The sequence below is a fragment of the Mobula hypostoma genome, chromosome 2 (assembly GCF_963921235.1).
Source record: "Mobula hypostoma chromosome 2, sMobHyp1.1, whole genome shotgun sequence".
NCBI classification, from domain to species: Eukaryota; Metazoa; Chordata; class Chondrichthyes; order Myliobatiformes; family Myliobatidae; genus Mobula; species Mobula hypostoma.
The window spans coordinates 18,869,594-18,887,052 of record NC_086098.1 but is presented as its reverse complement, the minus strand read 5'-3'; the positions used below and the strand labels follow the sequence as shown (position 1 = coordinate 18,887,052).

Sequence of the window (17,459 nt, the reverse complement as noted above, 5' to 3'; positions counted from 1 at the left end):
TCCAAAATAAGGAGATGTGCTCTACTCTTCCAGACAACAGACTAAAACCTCCTAATTTATGATTTTTGGCAGGCGGACTTTGAATTATTTACTTAAAAAATTAGAAATCTGCTGAAACTGATCGATGTCTGCCACTGTTCTATTACATTTGACTCTGACAATGCTGAAAAGGTTATCATCTTGACAGACATTTTCTCTCTGTATCTTTAATTATTGGTCTTAGAGGCCCAACATCAGCCAAGCCTTTTCAGGGTAAGTAGAAATGTTTCTATTTTTATCAACAACCTCTGCTGTGTTGATTGAGTGCGATCTCTTCAAACTTCAATGATCTGATTTTTAAATTTTCCCTAGCTAAGTGACTTGGTTAAATGCACCATGGATTAAACTTTATGGTAGAAGGCATAGTATGAGTAGCCATTGTTTTTAAAGCAAAGATTAGATTAGATTAGATTAGAGTGTTTCTTTGTACTGTTACAGATGGTAGTCATTAAAGTCTGCTTCTCTGATTTTTCATTCATAATACATTAGTGATTAATGGGACTGTTTATAAGATTGTTATGTATTCTAACAAGGGGATAACAATATAAAAGCAAAAACCAGGGAGGCCATTCAGCCTATCATGCCGATGCAACTATTAATTAAGATAATGACTGATCTCAATGTTGCTTTACTGTATTAACTCCACATCCCTTGATCCCTTAATATTCAAAAATCACTCAGTTGCTGCCTTGAATTTAGAGATTAATCGTCCACAGACCCCTTGGTGAAGAGATCCTAATGACTCAGCAGTGGCTCCTGACTTGCAAATTTTGGCAAGTGCGCTTAGAATTATTTATTTAAAAAAATAAAATCTGCTGCGTTCAATCAACCTCTGAAGCAACATTTTTTATATACAACTTCTGCACTGCTAAATGGATACTTTTGCATTGGAATCAGATTTAATATCACCCGCACACGTTGTGAATTTTTTTGTTTTTGTGGCAGCTGTGCAATACAATATATAGTAAAAACTGTGAATTACAGTAAGTATATGCATAAAATAACTAAATTAAATAAATAGTGGGTAAAAGGTAGTGAGTTCATGGGTTCAATGTCCATTCAGAAATCTGATGGCATTGGGGTTGTTCCAGAATCATTGAGTGCGTGCCTTCAAGCTCCTGAATTGAATTGAATTGAATTGAATTGACTTTAATCCTTACATCCTTGATATATATGAGGAGTAAAAATCTTTATGTTATGTCTCTGTCTAAATGTGCAAATTGCAATTTATAGTAATTTATAATAAATAGTACATACAACAGGACAGTCAATATAACATAGAAATACAGTTGTGTCAGCATGAATTAATCAGTCTGATGTCCTGGTGGAAGAAGCTGTCCTGGACCCTGTTGGTCCTGGCTTTTATGCTGCAGCACCATTTCCCGGGTAGTAGCAGCTGGAACAGTTTGTGGTTGGGGTGACTCTGGTCTCCAATGATCCTTCGGACCCTTTTTACACACCTCTCTTTGTAAATGTCCTGAATAGTGGGAAGTTCACAACTACAGATGTGCTGGGCTGTCCGCACCACTCTTTGCAGAGTCCTGAAACAGTTCCCATACCAGGCAGTGATGCAGCCAGTCAGGATGTACCTCCTCACTGACAGTAGCAATGAGAAGAGGGCATGTCCTGGGTGATGAGGGTCCTTAATGTTGGACGCTGCCTTTTTGAGGCATCACTCCTGGATGCTATGGTTGTTGTGCCTGTGCTCAACTACATATCAATTAAATATAAGTACATATGCAGTAGACGGCTTTAACTGGTGCAGTCACATCGCAGCATGAGAGAGAGAGAAAATAATCCACATATGTAGACAACTGCGCATGCACAGGCAACAGATCAATACATGATGCTAAGGGTGGGGTCATTGTTCTAAAAGAAATAGATTCATTCATTACACTTCCTCTCCCTTTAGATTAATGCAACCTAAAACTGTATATGTACCAAACATTTAATTTTCCCTTCCGTGAACCCACATTCTAAATTCTCTGCAGTACAGCACCCATTTTCCACTTTAGGATGTAGTGTGTCAAGCATTGGACAGGCTTTGTGGAATCTTGGTGTTGCTGCTTCATTCAATTTAATTCAGGCCTTTGAGTTTACCGATCTCCTTCCCATTAGCATTAAGCTGCTGTGCCAATCTCTGGTTAGTGCTACCATTTGGGCTGCTGATGCCTGTTGATGACACATTGAGAGCTTTGTTTGAGTGCCAGTCTAGATGGATTTTTCTCAACTGTTCAAGTCCGGAAAGTGCTGGCTATCCATTTTTCAATACTTAAATCTCTAACTGTTGTCTCTGGCCTCCATACACCACATTTAATTTCAGTTTGCCTTTGGGAGACACTCTTTTGCATCACTGAGCTCTTCTCTAATGGTCTGTCGTAGTCATCCTCTGGAATTATGGACAAAGCTGACCCTGTATCCAACTCCATTTTGAGTTTTACACCAGACACATCTATTGTGATTCAGTTAACTTTGTGATCTGCTTCAGTTATACTACACAGTTCTAGGCATGTCATTTCACCTTTGTCAGACTCTATGTTGTCCGATTCTGTGTTACATTCTCCAACTTTATGCATTTGCTTAGTTTTGTGTTTGAGACTTTTCACTCAGTTTTGCTTTTTGAATGCCTTGCATATCCTATGTGACCTTGTCTCTGATACTTTCTGCAGACATTTTCTTTGAACCAACAGTCATTTGCATCATGGGAGTATTTGCCACATTGATAACATTTTTGGCCCTTTGCTCCTTTCAGGGGCATTTTTTGCATTTCACATTCTAACCTCACTTTCTGTAGTTCTGCTGCATCCTTTACTGCAGTTTCTAATGATATTATGAATGTCAATGCCTATTCTAAGGCTAGGTTTCTTTCGGACAGTAGCCTCATTTGAGTGTTTTGGCTCTGCATGCCACAAAGAACACTGTCCGCTAGTCGCTAAGGCTTAGTGCATCGGAAAATTCATCTCTAAAGTCACAGTATTGGGAAAGTTTGCAGAGTTCTACGATGTATTCCAAAAGGTTTTCATCTTTTGACTGGTTCATTTTGTAAAATCTATATCTCTCAGTTGTTACCAGTGGTTTAGGACTTGAATTTAGGGCTTCTGGTAGGTGCTTTAGTTCACTGTATGCCAGGACGAATAGGTACAAGAACAGTTTCTTTTCGTATGCCATCAGTCTTATGAACACTTGAATTTTAGTTTATTATAAACCAAGTCCACCTGTACATACACAGGTATACCTCATTGTATATAGTTCACGATTAGTTGCACTATTGTTTTGTTTGCTTTTTGATTCTGTACAGTGAGAGCTCAGGGAAACTGGCATCAAATTCCCTGTATGTGTCCACATACTTGGCGATAATAAAGGATTCTGATTCTGATTCTGAATAATTTGTAAAATTGTAACAATTTTGTCAAGCATCTTGCTTGCTGGCTTTGCAGGGATTAGTAAATCCTGTAAGAGACTGTATGTTCTTGCACCCATTAAGCTAGGAAATGTAGGGCTTTTCTTTTGCTCTTCCATGTGTTTGCTTTACAATCAGTTCAACTTCTCGAAATATGACTCTCAGCCTTCATTAGCACTATCAAATTTGTCAATTTTCCCAACTGAAGCCATCGCCACATTATTTTCACTTTAAGTCCAGTGCATTTTTCACTGTTACTGTGCAATGTAATCATGCGTTTGTTAGCGTCCATGATGGCTTTCTCGTGGTGTTTAACTCATGCTGTTTTGTCCTGTAACTTGATGCGGTTGGGGATATCCTCTGACATTCAGATGCCATCCTTGTTCCCAATTTGTTGTGTCTGTGCACAACTACATGTCAATTAAATAAAAACTTGCATGCAGGAGATGGCTTTAACTAGTGTTCTCACATTGCAGCAAGAGAGCAAGAGAACAATGATCATGCGTAGACAGTACATGTGCAAACAATGGATCAATACGTAGTGCTCAGGGTTGGTGGTCATTGCTCTAAAAGAAATAGATCCAAACATTACAATGGTAGCTAGTGCACATGATGGAGTTGACTGAATTCACAACTTTTGGCAGCTTATTTTGATCCCGTGTAGGAAACCTCCCACCCCCATACCAGTCAGTGATGCAGCTAGTTACAATGCTCTCCATGGTACTTCAATTCTTAAGCTTCAAAGTTCAAATCTCTGTTTTTTCAAATTTTTCCTAGCTAATTGATCTGAATAAACTTATTATGGTTTAAACTTAGTGATAGAATCTTCTCAATCTCAGTCCTGAAAGCTAGTCTCTTACTATCAGATACTGATGACTGGTTATAGACACCTCAGTTAGTGGAAATACCATTCCTGCATTTACCCTTTCAAGCCCTGTAGAATTTTGTATTGTTCAATAAAGTCACCACTCAGTCTGCTGAGCTCCCAGCATACTTTTGCTCCTTGTACATCAAATCTACAGTCCCAGGAATCAATCTGATAAACCTTTGTTACATTCCTACTATCACTAATACTGTATGTTATATTTCTTCTATTTAAACATACTGTGGGTTAACAGCAAAGAATCATATTCTGGAAGAATTAGAGGATTTTTATTTACAGTAATAAACAAACATGTCTTAATCCTCGCAACACACATCAAAGTTGCTGGTGAACGCAGCAGGCCAAGCAGCATCTGTAGGAAGAGGTGCAGTCGACTGTACCTCTTCCTACAGATGCTGCTTGGCCTGCTGTGTTCACCAGCAACTTTGATGTGTGTTGCTTGAATTTCCAGCATCTGCAGAATTCCTGTTGTTTATGTCTTAACCCTGCCAAGTGCTGAAACATTCTGGCAATCCCACGCATGCTCAGTGCTCTGTCCAGTCAGGTACTGGTACATCATTGCACATGATATCACCACATCTTGCTTTCCTTAAAAAGAAACACTATTAACAACATTAATCAAAGCAAATACATAATTCAACAAGTCTCTATCAGTCTCTCTGTGGGTTTATGAACACAAGTAGACCTTCTAAGTGGTACACACAGATTTTTTGTTTCATTGTTATTTACATGTTTTGTCTCATCTGCGTCAGTTAACTGATTCTCTGAAGAATCACATCTTCTTTTCCTTAAAAAGAAAAACAAATAACAACATGAACCAATAAACAGATCTATATCAGCTAACTGAAAGTCTGAAGTTGGCTCTTCGCTATCTGAGCCATCACTCTTCTTGTGCTTCTTCTTTTTCTTCTTCTTTCCTGCTCTAAGCTTTTCTTTATGTATCTCAACCAAACTTTTTAGATAGATAGATAAATATACTTTACTAATCCCGAGGGAAATTTGGTTTCATTACAGCCGCACCAACCAAGAATAGAGCATAAATATAGCAATACAAAAACCCCCAACAGTCAAACAACAAAATGCAAACTATGTCAGATGGAAAATAAGTCCAGGACCAGTCTATTGGCTCAGGGTGTCTGGCCCTCCAAGGGAGGAGCTGCACGTTCGATGGCCACAGGCAGGAACGACCTCCCGCGCTGCCAAGTGTTGTATTACGGTGGAATGTGGCCGAAGCCCAACAGTAAAAAGTTCAATATCCAGTCTGCAAACATGTTCCTCAATCGTAATATGCCCCGGATTGCACCATCCGTTGTTAACCAGGTCAGTAAGCACCCAACTCCTTTACGCTTACCGCTCTCAGTGCACTTCCGGTCAGCTGGAACGGTATTACCCACCGAACTCCTCTTCTCCAAGTCTCTGTTGTCTCGACCAGGTCCTCTTTCCTCGGCTTTGTGATCCCCCTCTGCATCCTCTGTGTGTTTTCCTCTGGATTTCAGCAGGGGTGTCCGCTGCTCTGTTCGCTAAGCCGGCCGGGATTTGCTGGTCCGTGGAATACACAATGCGACCTTGCTTCTGTCCCGCGTGTCGGGATGTAACCATTTCCAGCGCTAAAGAAAACCCAAATAAAACTCTCTCTACCAGCATGTTAGAGAGTGTGCAGCTTCGACGTGTTACCGTGAGAAAAGAAAAAAAATACAAAAAAAACATAAATTAAAAAGTAAGAGGAAGAAAGTAAGAATAGATCGGAACGGCTGTAGCAGGCTGCATGCACGACCGGCGCATGTGCACTTTGGTATACTCTAACATGCCTCCGGTTAGAATCTGGAATTTCAGGTAAGCAGTTCACGCTATCCTCCTCAGCAATCTGCTTCCCTGCTTCTGTTTGGACTGTATCTTTCCAAATTCCTTCCACTTCCATTTGTAATGAAATACGAATCTTCTTTTCTTCATCTAATTCATTCATTAACTGTGTAATCTCTTTTTTATGCTGAGATTACATCAATTCAATACAACTTCTCAATTCCGTTACGTGTGCTTTCACTTCTTGCTTATACTGTGCCCACTGTGAGTGTTCTTGCTCTAGACAGTGATGAGACTGAGTCTCATATTCTCTCAGAGTCTCTTTCATTATCGTTTGCATTGAAGAAACCTCTTCCTGCCACTGCTTTTTCACATCATCAATTGCCTCCTGTTTGGTCGTCTCAGAAACTGCAGCTGCTGCTTTTATATTCCCCGTGTCAGCACTTTCATAAAGCACATCTATATAAAATTGCTCACATTCATCTTCAATCACTGCATTTACTAGTCAATTTATATTCCTTCTTTCTACTTCTACAACAGCGTGAAAAATGATTAATCTTATCGCAGTTGTAGTAAATTTTGCCATATGCGAAACACTGATTTGGACAGTTTTCCCGCGCACAGCGAACACATGACTTTTTTCAAATGCCGTCTTGCTCTCCATCGGTTTTGTCGACATATTATTATATTTCATGATATATTCCCACTTTTTTACAGCATTTATATTACAGTTTTCAACAAAAAGCTCTTCACCCTGTGACATTACGGTCTCAAAAGCTTTGCAGATCGCGAAAGCTTTTTCAAGATTTAAATCTTGCTCTGTCATCAGCCTTTCTCTCAGTGCATTATCTCGAAAGCCACAATCTAGTTTATCTTTAATAAGAGAGTCTGTGAGCAATCCAGACTTGCACGTGCTACTACGTTTTCTTAACTCAGTAACATACTGATCAATCATTTCAGCAGCTGTCTGTGCACATGTGAAGAATTTATATCATTCCTACGTTAAATTGCACTTAGGTATACAAAATATTTCAAATCTGTCCATTATCGACTATAAATTGAAATTATCTCCCTCTTCAAAGACAAAATTATTATATACCTCTACCGCTGCATTCCCAGTTATATGGAGCGGAGCACAGCTTTGTAAACCTTCCATTTTACTGTTTGCAGTTCGAACTTTTTTCTTCTTCTCCTTTTTTCCATTATCCTCGATTCTCAATTCTCCCGTATTATTCTTCCAAAAGCACTTCTGACACCGTGTTATATCTCTTCTATTTAAACGTACCGTGGGTTAACAACAAAGAATCATATTCTAGAAGAATTAGAGACCTTTTATTTACAGTAATAAGCAAACATGTCTTAACCCCACCACGTGCTGAAACATTCTGGCAAACCCGGCGCATGCTCAGTGCTCTGTCCAATCAGGCACTGGCACATCATTGCACGTGATATCACCACACTGTACACCCTTCTGAGGAGGGCAAATTGTACACAATATACAGTACTGTGCAAAAGTCTTATCCACATATATATTGCTAGAATGCCTAAGACCTTTGCACAGTACTGTATTTGTCAACATGGAACAGTGAGTGTGTTTGTAAACAGGGAGCAAAGGATGTTGGGAATGGTGAGGCTGGAGTGCTGCGGGAGGGGTGTGGGACAGGTGGAGAGGAGTGCCAGGCGTGGGTGCAGACACACCCAGCCCTGAGATACTAGCCCAGGGTCATTTGATTCCAAACAATTAGTTTTTGATCATTACAGGACATCTCTTTGGTGCTTACTGCTCCCTCCCCTCTCCCTTCCCCTTTTCCCAACCATAGAAACATAGAAACATAGAAAATAGGTGCAGGAGTAGGCCATTCGGCCCTTCGAGCCTGCACCGCCATTTATTATGATCATGGCTGATCATCCAACTCAGAACCCTGCCCCAGCCTTCCCTCCATACCCCCTGACCCCCGTAGCTACAAGGGCCATATCTAACTCCCTCTTAAATATAGCCAATGAACTGGCCTCAACTCTTTCCTGTGGCAGAGAATTCCACAGATTCACCACTCTCTGTGTGAAGAAGTTTTTCCTAATCTCGGTCCTAAAAGGCTTCCCTTCTATCCTCAAACTGTGGCCCCTCGTTCTGGACTTCCCCAACATCGAGAACAATCTTCCTGCATCTAGCCTGTCCAATCCCTTTAGGATTTTATACGTTTCAATAAGATCCCCCCTCAATCTTCTAAATTCCAACGAGTACAAGCCCAGTTCATCCAGCCTTTCTTCATATGAAAGTCCTGCCATCCCAGGAATCAATCTGGTGAACCTTCTTTGTACTCCCTCTATGGCAAGGATGTCTTTCCTCAGATTAGGGGACCAAAACTGCACACAATACTCCAGGTGTGGTCTCACCAAGGCCTTGTACAACTGCAGTAGTACCTCCCTGCTCCTGTACTCGAATCCTCTCGCTATAAATGCCAGCATACCATTCGCCTTTTTCACCGCCTGCTGTACCTGCATGCCCACTTTCAATGACTGGTGTATAACGACACCCAGGTCTCGTTGCACCTCCCCTTTTCCTATTCGGCCACCATTCAGATACTAATCTGTTTTCCTATTTTTGCTACCAAAGTGGATAACTTCACATTTATCCACATTAAATTGCATCTGCCATGAATTTGCCCACTCACCTAACCTATCCAAGTCACCCTGCATCCTCTTAGCATCCTCAGTCACCCTGCATCCTCTTAGCATCCTCACCATGATTCACCTCTCCCTGCCCCCTTCCCACTCTCAGTCCACAATAGAGACCCACATCAGAATCAGGTTTATCATCACTCACATATGTCAGGAAAATCGTTTATTTTTGTGGCAGCAGTACAGTGCAATACATGAAAATACGATAGTACTTTGCAAAAGTCGTAGGCACCCTAACTGTATCAGTTACAGTTTCAGCAGGGCTATAATTAATTGCTGGAAGGCATCCTTCCTTTTATATTAAGAATTCTCTTGAAATAAAGGCCAAGATCCTGTTTGACATTTTAATTGCTTTTTTACCTGCACGTTAATTTTCAGTGATTCATGTCCAAACACACCCAGATCTGTATGAACTTCACCATCTTTCAGCAGTTCTGCAGTCTGTTCGATTGTGCAACTAGCAGAGCTGCAGCCTTACAGCCAGAGGCCAAAGTTCACTCATGACCTTCGAAGCTGCCTGCATGATGTTTGCACATTCTCCCTGTCACTGAGTGGTTTTTAAATAGTTACATTTGTTTCCTCCCACATTCCAAAGACGGCAGGATAACCGGGCACTGTAAATGACTGTCAGTGTGTACGTGAGCGGTAGAGACTGGAAGGAGATAATGAGAACGTGGGCAGAATATAAAATCAAAGTTCAAAATAAATTTATTATCAAAGTACATATATATTACAGTATACTACCCTGAGATTCATTTTCATGATGTAATGGCAGAACAGACTCGATGGGCCAAATGGCCTAATTCTGCTCCTATATCTCAGTGATACCTTATGGAGATCCATTTTACTGTGGGCATACACAGTAAATCCACGTAGCACAAATCCACAAAAGACTATACTCAACAGGACAGGCAAAAAAAACCATGTGCAAATACAAAAAGTAAAAAAAAAAGCAATAAATATCAAGAACATAAGATGAAGAGTCCTTGAAGGTTGTGGAAACAGTTCAGAGATGGGGGCGAGTGAAGTTGAGTGAAATTATCCCTTCCAGTTCGAAAGCCTGGTGGTTGAGGGGTAATAACTGTTTCTGAACCTGGTAGTGTGAGTCCTGAGGCTCCTGCACCTCCTTCCAGATGGCAGCAGTGAGAAGAGAACATGTCCTGGGTGTCAGGGGCCCTGATGATGGATGCTGTTTTGCATCAAGATGTGCTCAACGGTGGGGAAAGCTTTACCTTTGATGGACTGGGCTGTATCCTCTACTTTTTGTAGGGTTTTCCATTCAAGCGCATTGGTGATTCTGTCTGCGACTGTGATACCACCGGGTAATATACTCTCCATCACGCATCTATAGATGTTTGTCGGAGGAGATGCACAGTCTGTGTCTTAACACAACAAAGAAGTGGATGTCCTGGCGAAGGGTCTCGGCCTGAAACGTCGACTGCACCTCTTCCTATAGATGCTGCCTGGCCTGCTGCGTTCACCAGCAACTTTGATGTATGTTGCAAAGAAGTGGATGAATCTTTTCTTATATGGAAATTTCACCTATGAGATAAACTGGGTGTCAGTGCAAAATCCATGTAAGGAATGAAAGTCAATTTCTATGCACTGGCCTCATCCTCAGAAATGACTTTACATACTGAAATGGCGATATAGTGCCATGGTTCCAGTTGGCTGTTCCCCTTTAACACTCTTTTCTCCCTGATTATGCCCTAATTTCAGTCATTAGATTTCCAATTGCTGCTAGTTTACCTAATTACAGTACACCTGGTTTTCATCAGAGACTGTGAAATAAGTATGATGGCTGCTCTAGCTCAGGTTGCCAGGTTATTCTCGTGTGATACCTTGTTCTCTTGTCTGCTTCAAACCATTAGTTCTAAGTTTAGTTCCTAGTTCTGCTCTAGTTTCAAGATGATCCCTGTAAATCCCGTCTCCTTGTCAAGATTCCTTTGGTTTGCTGTTCTACGTTCACGTCTACGCCAGCATCCCCAACTCAATCGACGTGCCGGTGTCCTGCATTTGGGTTCTCCTCAGTCGCTCTGTGCAACAGAGAAAGCAGGATCTCCCAGTGGCCACACATTTTAATTCCACATCCCATTCCCATTCTGACATGTCTATCCACGGCCTCCTCTACTGTAAAGATGAAGCCACACTCAGGTTGGAGGAACAACACCTTATATTCCGTCTGGGTAGCCTCCAACCTGATGGCATGAGCATCGACTTCTCTAACTTCTGCTAATGCCCCACCTCCCCCTTGTACCCCATCTGTTACTCATTTTTATGCACACATTCTTTCTCTCACTCTCCTTTTTCTCCCTCTGTCCCTCTGAATATACCTCTTGCCCATCCTCTGGGTCCCCCCCCCCCACCTTGTCTTTCTTCCCGGACCTCCTGTCCCATGATCCTCTCGTATCCCCTTTTGTCTATCACCTGTCCAGCTCTCGGCTCTATCCCTCCCCCTCCTGTCTTCTCCTATCATTTTGGATCTCCCCCTCCCTCTCCAGCTTTCAAATCCCTTACTCACTCTTCCTTCAGTTAGACCTGATGAAGGGTCTCGGCCTGAAGTGTCGACTGCACCTCTTCCTACAGATGCTGCCTGGCCTGCTGCGTTCACCAGCAACTTTGTTGTGTGTTGCTTGAATTTCCAGCATCTGCAGAATTCCTGTTGTTTGCGTTTTTAAATATACTTGGTTCCTTTGCCCAAGTTATTTTTTTGATAGTAGGTAGTTGAGAACAGCTCTGATGAGTGAGCTGCCCTGGAATGGATACGACAAGCCCCTCCACCAGAGGATCAGCCCCTCCACCAGAGGATTAACCCCTCCACCAGAGGGTCAACCCCTCCACCAGAGGGTCAGTCCCTCCACCAGAGGATCAGCCCCTCCACCCGAGGATCAGCCCCTCCACCAGAGGATCAGCCCCTCCTTGGACACCCTATACAACTTGAATTGCAACTGCAGTTTTAAAATCTACAGGGACATTTCCAGAAATAGGGAATTTTGGAAGATCACAACTTATGCAACTATCATTTCTGCAGATAATACTTTTACGAGAAAATGCAAACTGTCAGGTGCAAGGAACTTATCTGCCTTTAGTCCTATTAGTAATGTAATTTTCTGTGATGAATATGAGTGTTTGTACAAACCAGATTTTGACTTTGATCAGGATGCTTTCAGTTTTTCTTACCACGAAGACAGACAAATATTTCTTTAAAGTCCAGGCCATTTCTCTATTTCCCATTATTAATTTGTAGGCCTGCTTCAGCTGCTCTGGGTCTGTGTCTGTGATGTTTACTCGGCTCTGCGCTGAACTGAGGCTGAGGCTGTGGTCTTTCTAGCTGCCGTATGGACTCACTTTTGTTCTGAATATGTTTGCTTACTTTTAGTGTTTGCATAATTTTTTTTTCTCTCACTCTCTCCACATTGGGTGTTTGACGGTCTTTTTATTATAGGTTCTTTTGGGTTCTTTGTATTGTGGCTGCCTGTAAGGAAGATGAATCTCAAGGTTGTATAATAAAAGTACAGGTTTCCCCCGCCATCCAAAGGTAGAGTGTACCTGTGAAGCGCTCCGTAAGCCAAAATGTCGTAAAGCGAGGAAGCAATTACCATTTATTTATATGGGAAAATTTTGTGAGCGTTCGCAGACCCAAAAATAACCTGCCAAATAACACATAAAACCTAAAACAACAGTAACATATAGTAAAAGCAGGAATGATATGATAAATACACAGCCTATATAAAGTAGAAATACTTTTCCACAATCATTACTGCACTGTTCGCCAAAGTGAAAATCTCACGCAAGGGCCGTCAACCAAAAATCTCACGCAAGCGCCGTCGGCAGAAAATCTCATGCAAGCGGTGTTGGGAAAGACACAGCGCAAGCGCTCTCCAGTAACCTTTAAGCTATGAGGCTGCCAAATCATACCAAATAACATGTAAAAATACACAGCCTATATAAAGTAGAAATAATGTATGTAGAGCGTAGTATCACTTACTAGAATTGCTTCAGCGGCAAGCACACTGATGGTGTGCTAGACTGAGTCGTCGCAGGCTGGGGTGGTGCAGTGGTCCCCACCCTCCAGGCCACAGAGTGATACATTGCCGCGAAGCATGCAGGGGTGCAGCGGTAGCCAGGAGGCACACAGCACATCTTTAAGAAAAAAGCCGAAACAAACATGCTAATTAATTAGGTGCCGCCCGGCACGTAATTGTCAGCCCAGATCAGTGCTGATTTCCGATTGCGTCGTCTCTGATCTGGGCCAACAATTACGTGTCGGGTGGCACCTAATTAATTAGCATGTGTATTTCGGCTTTTTTCTTAAAGATGTGCTGTGTGCCTCCCGGCTACCGCTGCATTCTCCATGAATCGGTATCTGTCTGTGGCCTGGGGATTGGGGTGGTGGGACACTGGAGTGTCATCTCGTCATCGTCTATTTCCATTAGGGCAGGCAGGTCATCTTCTATCTCTGCCCGCCTCGATGTCGAAAGTTGAGGTTCGTCGTCTGCTGTGGCTGATGTGGAAGGCTTGCTTGACTACTGAGTCTTGTGCATTTTTCTATCACACAGTTCTTTGAAAGGACTCAAACCATCTTGCAAATATCCCCTAAACCTACGTACCCTTTCAAAATTAAAGTCGTACTTTATCATTGCAGCAAAAATCTCACGCAGTTGCTTCACGTTCAGTTTGCTATTGCATTCGGTTTCGATTGTTATCCTTTTTTCTTCCAATTGCATCAGCTCTTCATCTATCAGATCTTGGTCATGGGATGCCAAAACCTCTTCAACATCATCTTCGTCAACTTCCACAAGCCAAACTTACTTCGTCCTTACTTCATTCACCATGATCGAAATGCTTAATTATGTCTAGTTTTACGCTAAGTGTAACACCCTTACGAGCTCTTTTAGGCTTTTCTGATACCTTAGAACTCATCTTGCAAATGGCTGCTCACAGGCATGTGTTTAAGTAATGCCGGTGAGAATGCGGTTCCGAATCTGGGGAGAGCGACTGCTCAGGGCGCGCGCTGCCTTTTATCGCGCACTGATTTTTATCGCAAGCTGCTTTTTTTTCGTAACAGTGAAAACACCTTCTGAAAGCGAAAACAGGGTACTAACGTAGGTCTTTCATAACAGTGAGGTTTCGTAAAGCGAACATTTGAAAAGCGGGGGACACCTGTACCTTGATAATAAATGTACTTTGAACTTTGAATCTAAAGACTTTAGTTATTCGTATATATAAAATACTTCAATTTATATGCATATGTATGCATATGTATACAGTGTGGGCACGTGGCCAAGTGGTTAAGGCATTGGGCTAGCGACCTGAGGGTTGTGAGTTCGAACCCCAGCCAAGGCAACGTGTTGTGTCCTTGAGCTAGGCACTTAATCACACATTGCTCTGCGACGACACCGGTGCCAAGCTGTATGGGTCCTAGTGCCCTTCCCTTAGACAACATCTGTGTCGTGGAGAGAGGAGACTTGCAGCATGGGCAACTACTGGTCTTCCATACAACCTTGCCCAGGCCTGTGCCCTGGAGAGTGAAGACTTTCCAGGCGCAGGTCCATGGTCTCGCAAGACTAACGGATGCCTTTACTTATATATAATACAGTTTATTTTTAGAGAAAAGTTTTATATTAAATCATCAACTGTTAGAAAAGCAGAGACTTCTCACTGTGTTAAGTGAGCTGTTCTTTATTCAAACATGGACACCTCTTTTTCCAATCTTTAACCAATTTCCCCTGGGATCAATAAAGTATGACTATTCCCTTATTAGGGAGAGAGAGAGAGGCTGTGGTAGGTTGAATTACCAAGTGAACGAGTAGTCTTTGGGACACTGCAAATCTGAATTTATTGATGCTTTGCTGCACACTTGAGTGCTCAGTGGAGGGTGCCGATGCTTTTTTGCTGGTGAGCGAGTCGTTGGTTTGCTGCTGCTTATGCGTGGGAGGGGGCAGCTGGGGGGAGGCTTTGGGGTTTTAACTTGGCGGGGCCGAGGCTGTTTCCCTAGATGACAGCGAGCCGAGCGACCCTGAGGGTGGCCGGGGGGGCTACATAACATTGATTCTTTGGGGCACTCCTCTGTTTTCCTGGATGTTTGTGAAGAAAAAGAATTTCAGGATGTATATTGTATACATTTCTCTGACATTAAATGTACCTATTGAAACTAATTCCTTATTTTTTTTTCTTCCAGGTATAGCTTTGAAGGTGATTGATCATGTTAGCAACAGGAGGTGTTCTTCGTATTACAGCCAGGACAAATAAGTCCTTTCAATCTTGTCCCCGTACAAATAAATGCCAAAAGAAAGGATCCAAAAAATCTAAAAATAACGTGGTAATACTGAAAGCCAAATTAAAACTGTGTTCTGTTCCAGGACTGATTACTGCCTTTGGTATCTTGGTAGTGTTGGGAGGAATTGTAATGGTGGTAATGGGCTATTGGCCTCTAGCCTATAAGATTTCTGAAACCATATCGTATAACACCACCAGCAATATGACAGCAAAGACCACTTCCTTGGAGATTATTTCTGGATTTGTAGCCAGTTACATACACTCTGACAAGCTGAAGATTTTAGGGCCAATGGTTATGGGGACTGGCATATTTCTCTTTATTTGTGCCAATGCAGTTCTTCATGAGAGCAGAGACAAGAAAACAAAAGTGATTCACATGCAAGATATCTATTCTACAGTGATAGATATTCAAAGCATAAAGAAAATGAAATATAATCCTAATGGACTTGTGAATTATGTGCAGTGCAAAAACATGTACAATCTTAAACATCCAGACTGCAGCAACACAGTGAAATTGGCTAGGGGTTTATGTCTGACACCAACTCTAGATGATATAAAAACAGTGTGATTTAATTACAAAGAGGGAGAAAAAGTTATTTTGAAAAGTAGCAAGAACTTGATGTCTATGAACCAAAATACATCATCATGTAGTATTTGCAGAGAAAAATTATTAAATGGAGAGAGAGAAAATGCCTGCACCAAGTGGACCAGAATACTGCCTTGCTCTATGTTTGTAGTAGAGAAGATACAAAATCTTTCAAAATGATAATGAAGCAAAAGGTATCAATACTTTTAATAAAACTTGAACTAATTCATTCATCATTTTTACTGACACTTCTTTCATGCAGGCATCACTCAGAGGATGTAATCATTTGAAAAGGCAATATTCCAGCAGATCGATATTGTAACAATAAAGAAGGCATCAAGGGTGTGACTTCGAATGTTGTCCAGTTAGATAATATCCACCAAGGTCTTATAAAGGTTTATTATTGATGGCTCTCAGTCACAGAACTCATAGAGAACAGTTCTCCAGTGTTTCCTACTATGTCTTGTACATTTACTTCAAAGAGCAACATAGATGCTGCCTGACCTTCTGAGTTCCTACAGTATTTAGTGTGTGTTGCTTTAGATTTCTAACATCTGCAGAATTTTTTGTGCCTATGATTTACTTCAACTCTGTGGGCTTTCCACCTGTGATGAGAGAATTAGAGAAGAGACATTTAATTGGTCCAGTCATATGAAACCAGAGCTTTAATTCAGGTCAGCAGAAAAGGCCACTGGCTGTGGTCTGCCATCGCTGCAGGACTTGTAGGTGTTCAGGACCAAGGAGGAGGCAGGAGAAATCACTACAGACACTACCCTCCCTGCAAAATAAAGTAAAAACTTCATGGTACCTTAAAAGTTTCTTCCCCCAATCAGTTATTCTGATTAGTCATTCTAGTTAGCCCCCATGTCTATTGCCCCCGTCACTGTACAGTGCTGCAAATGTTTTAAATCAATTTTTGTAATACTGTTTATATGCTGGTATTTATGGACTTAAGCACATTTCATTCCATATCCATACCCTAACCTCAACTTTCCAGTATTTTATATAGTTCTTTATAGTTGTTGAATGTTGTTTTTTGTTACATGTTGCACCCCGACCAACACCCCCTGATACTGGTAAATGGTGAATAACGTTGATCCGTGAAGATGGACAGCTCCCAAAAATGACAAAAAAATTAATATTTGCTGACTTTTATGGAACAGGATCTGTTTGCAGTTATTCTGGCAGCATTGCCACTGGTATCATTTACATTGGAGTCTAAATCTTTGAATATGGCCCTATTTAATTATGTCTGGAAGCTTACCTATCTGGAATTGGTGCCTTTACCGTCTCTTAAAAGGGCAAAGTTGAAGTGGTGACAGATACGTCCTCATTAGCAGTAAGTATGCAACTTTAATTTTCACCCAAATGCTTGGACAGATAGTGTGAGACAGGGAGGGTTAAATTAGGACCTTTAGTGTTAGAAGTTAAAGAAAGAACTCCTCAAAGTAGCCAGAGACACAAGTGGTTCTGCAAATGCTGGAAATCCAGAGCAACACACAGAAAGTGCTGAAGGAACTCAGCAGGTCAGAGAGCATCTACGAAGGGAAATAAACTGACAATGTTTCAGGCCGAGACCCTTCATCAGAACTGGAAAGGAAGAGATAAAGATTAGATTAGCTTTATTTGTTACATCGAAAGACAAGGTGAAATGCATTGTTTGTGTCAATGACCCGTACAGCCCAACGATGTGCTGGGGGCAGCCCACAAAATCACCTTGCTTCCGGTGCCAACAGAGCATGCTCACAACTTACTATCCCTAACCCATACATCGCTTGGAACATGGGAGGAAA

General features: G+C 41.7%; 1 long non-coding RNA gene across 1 annotated transcript; it reads left to right on the top strand.

Annotated features, from left to right (window-relative positions):
- On the top strand, positions 1–15,165 carry LOC134358326 (uncharacterized). Its single transcript, XR_010020854.1, has 2 exons — positions 1–252; positions 14,983–15,165. It is a non-coding gene; the product is annotated as an uncharacterized LOC134358326 (long non-coding RNA).
- The last annotated feature ends 2,294 nt before the right edge of the window (positions 15,166–17,459 follow it).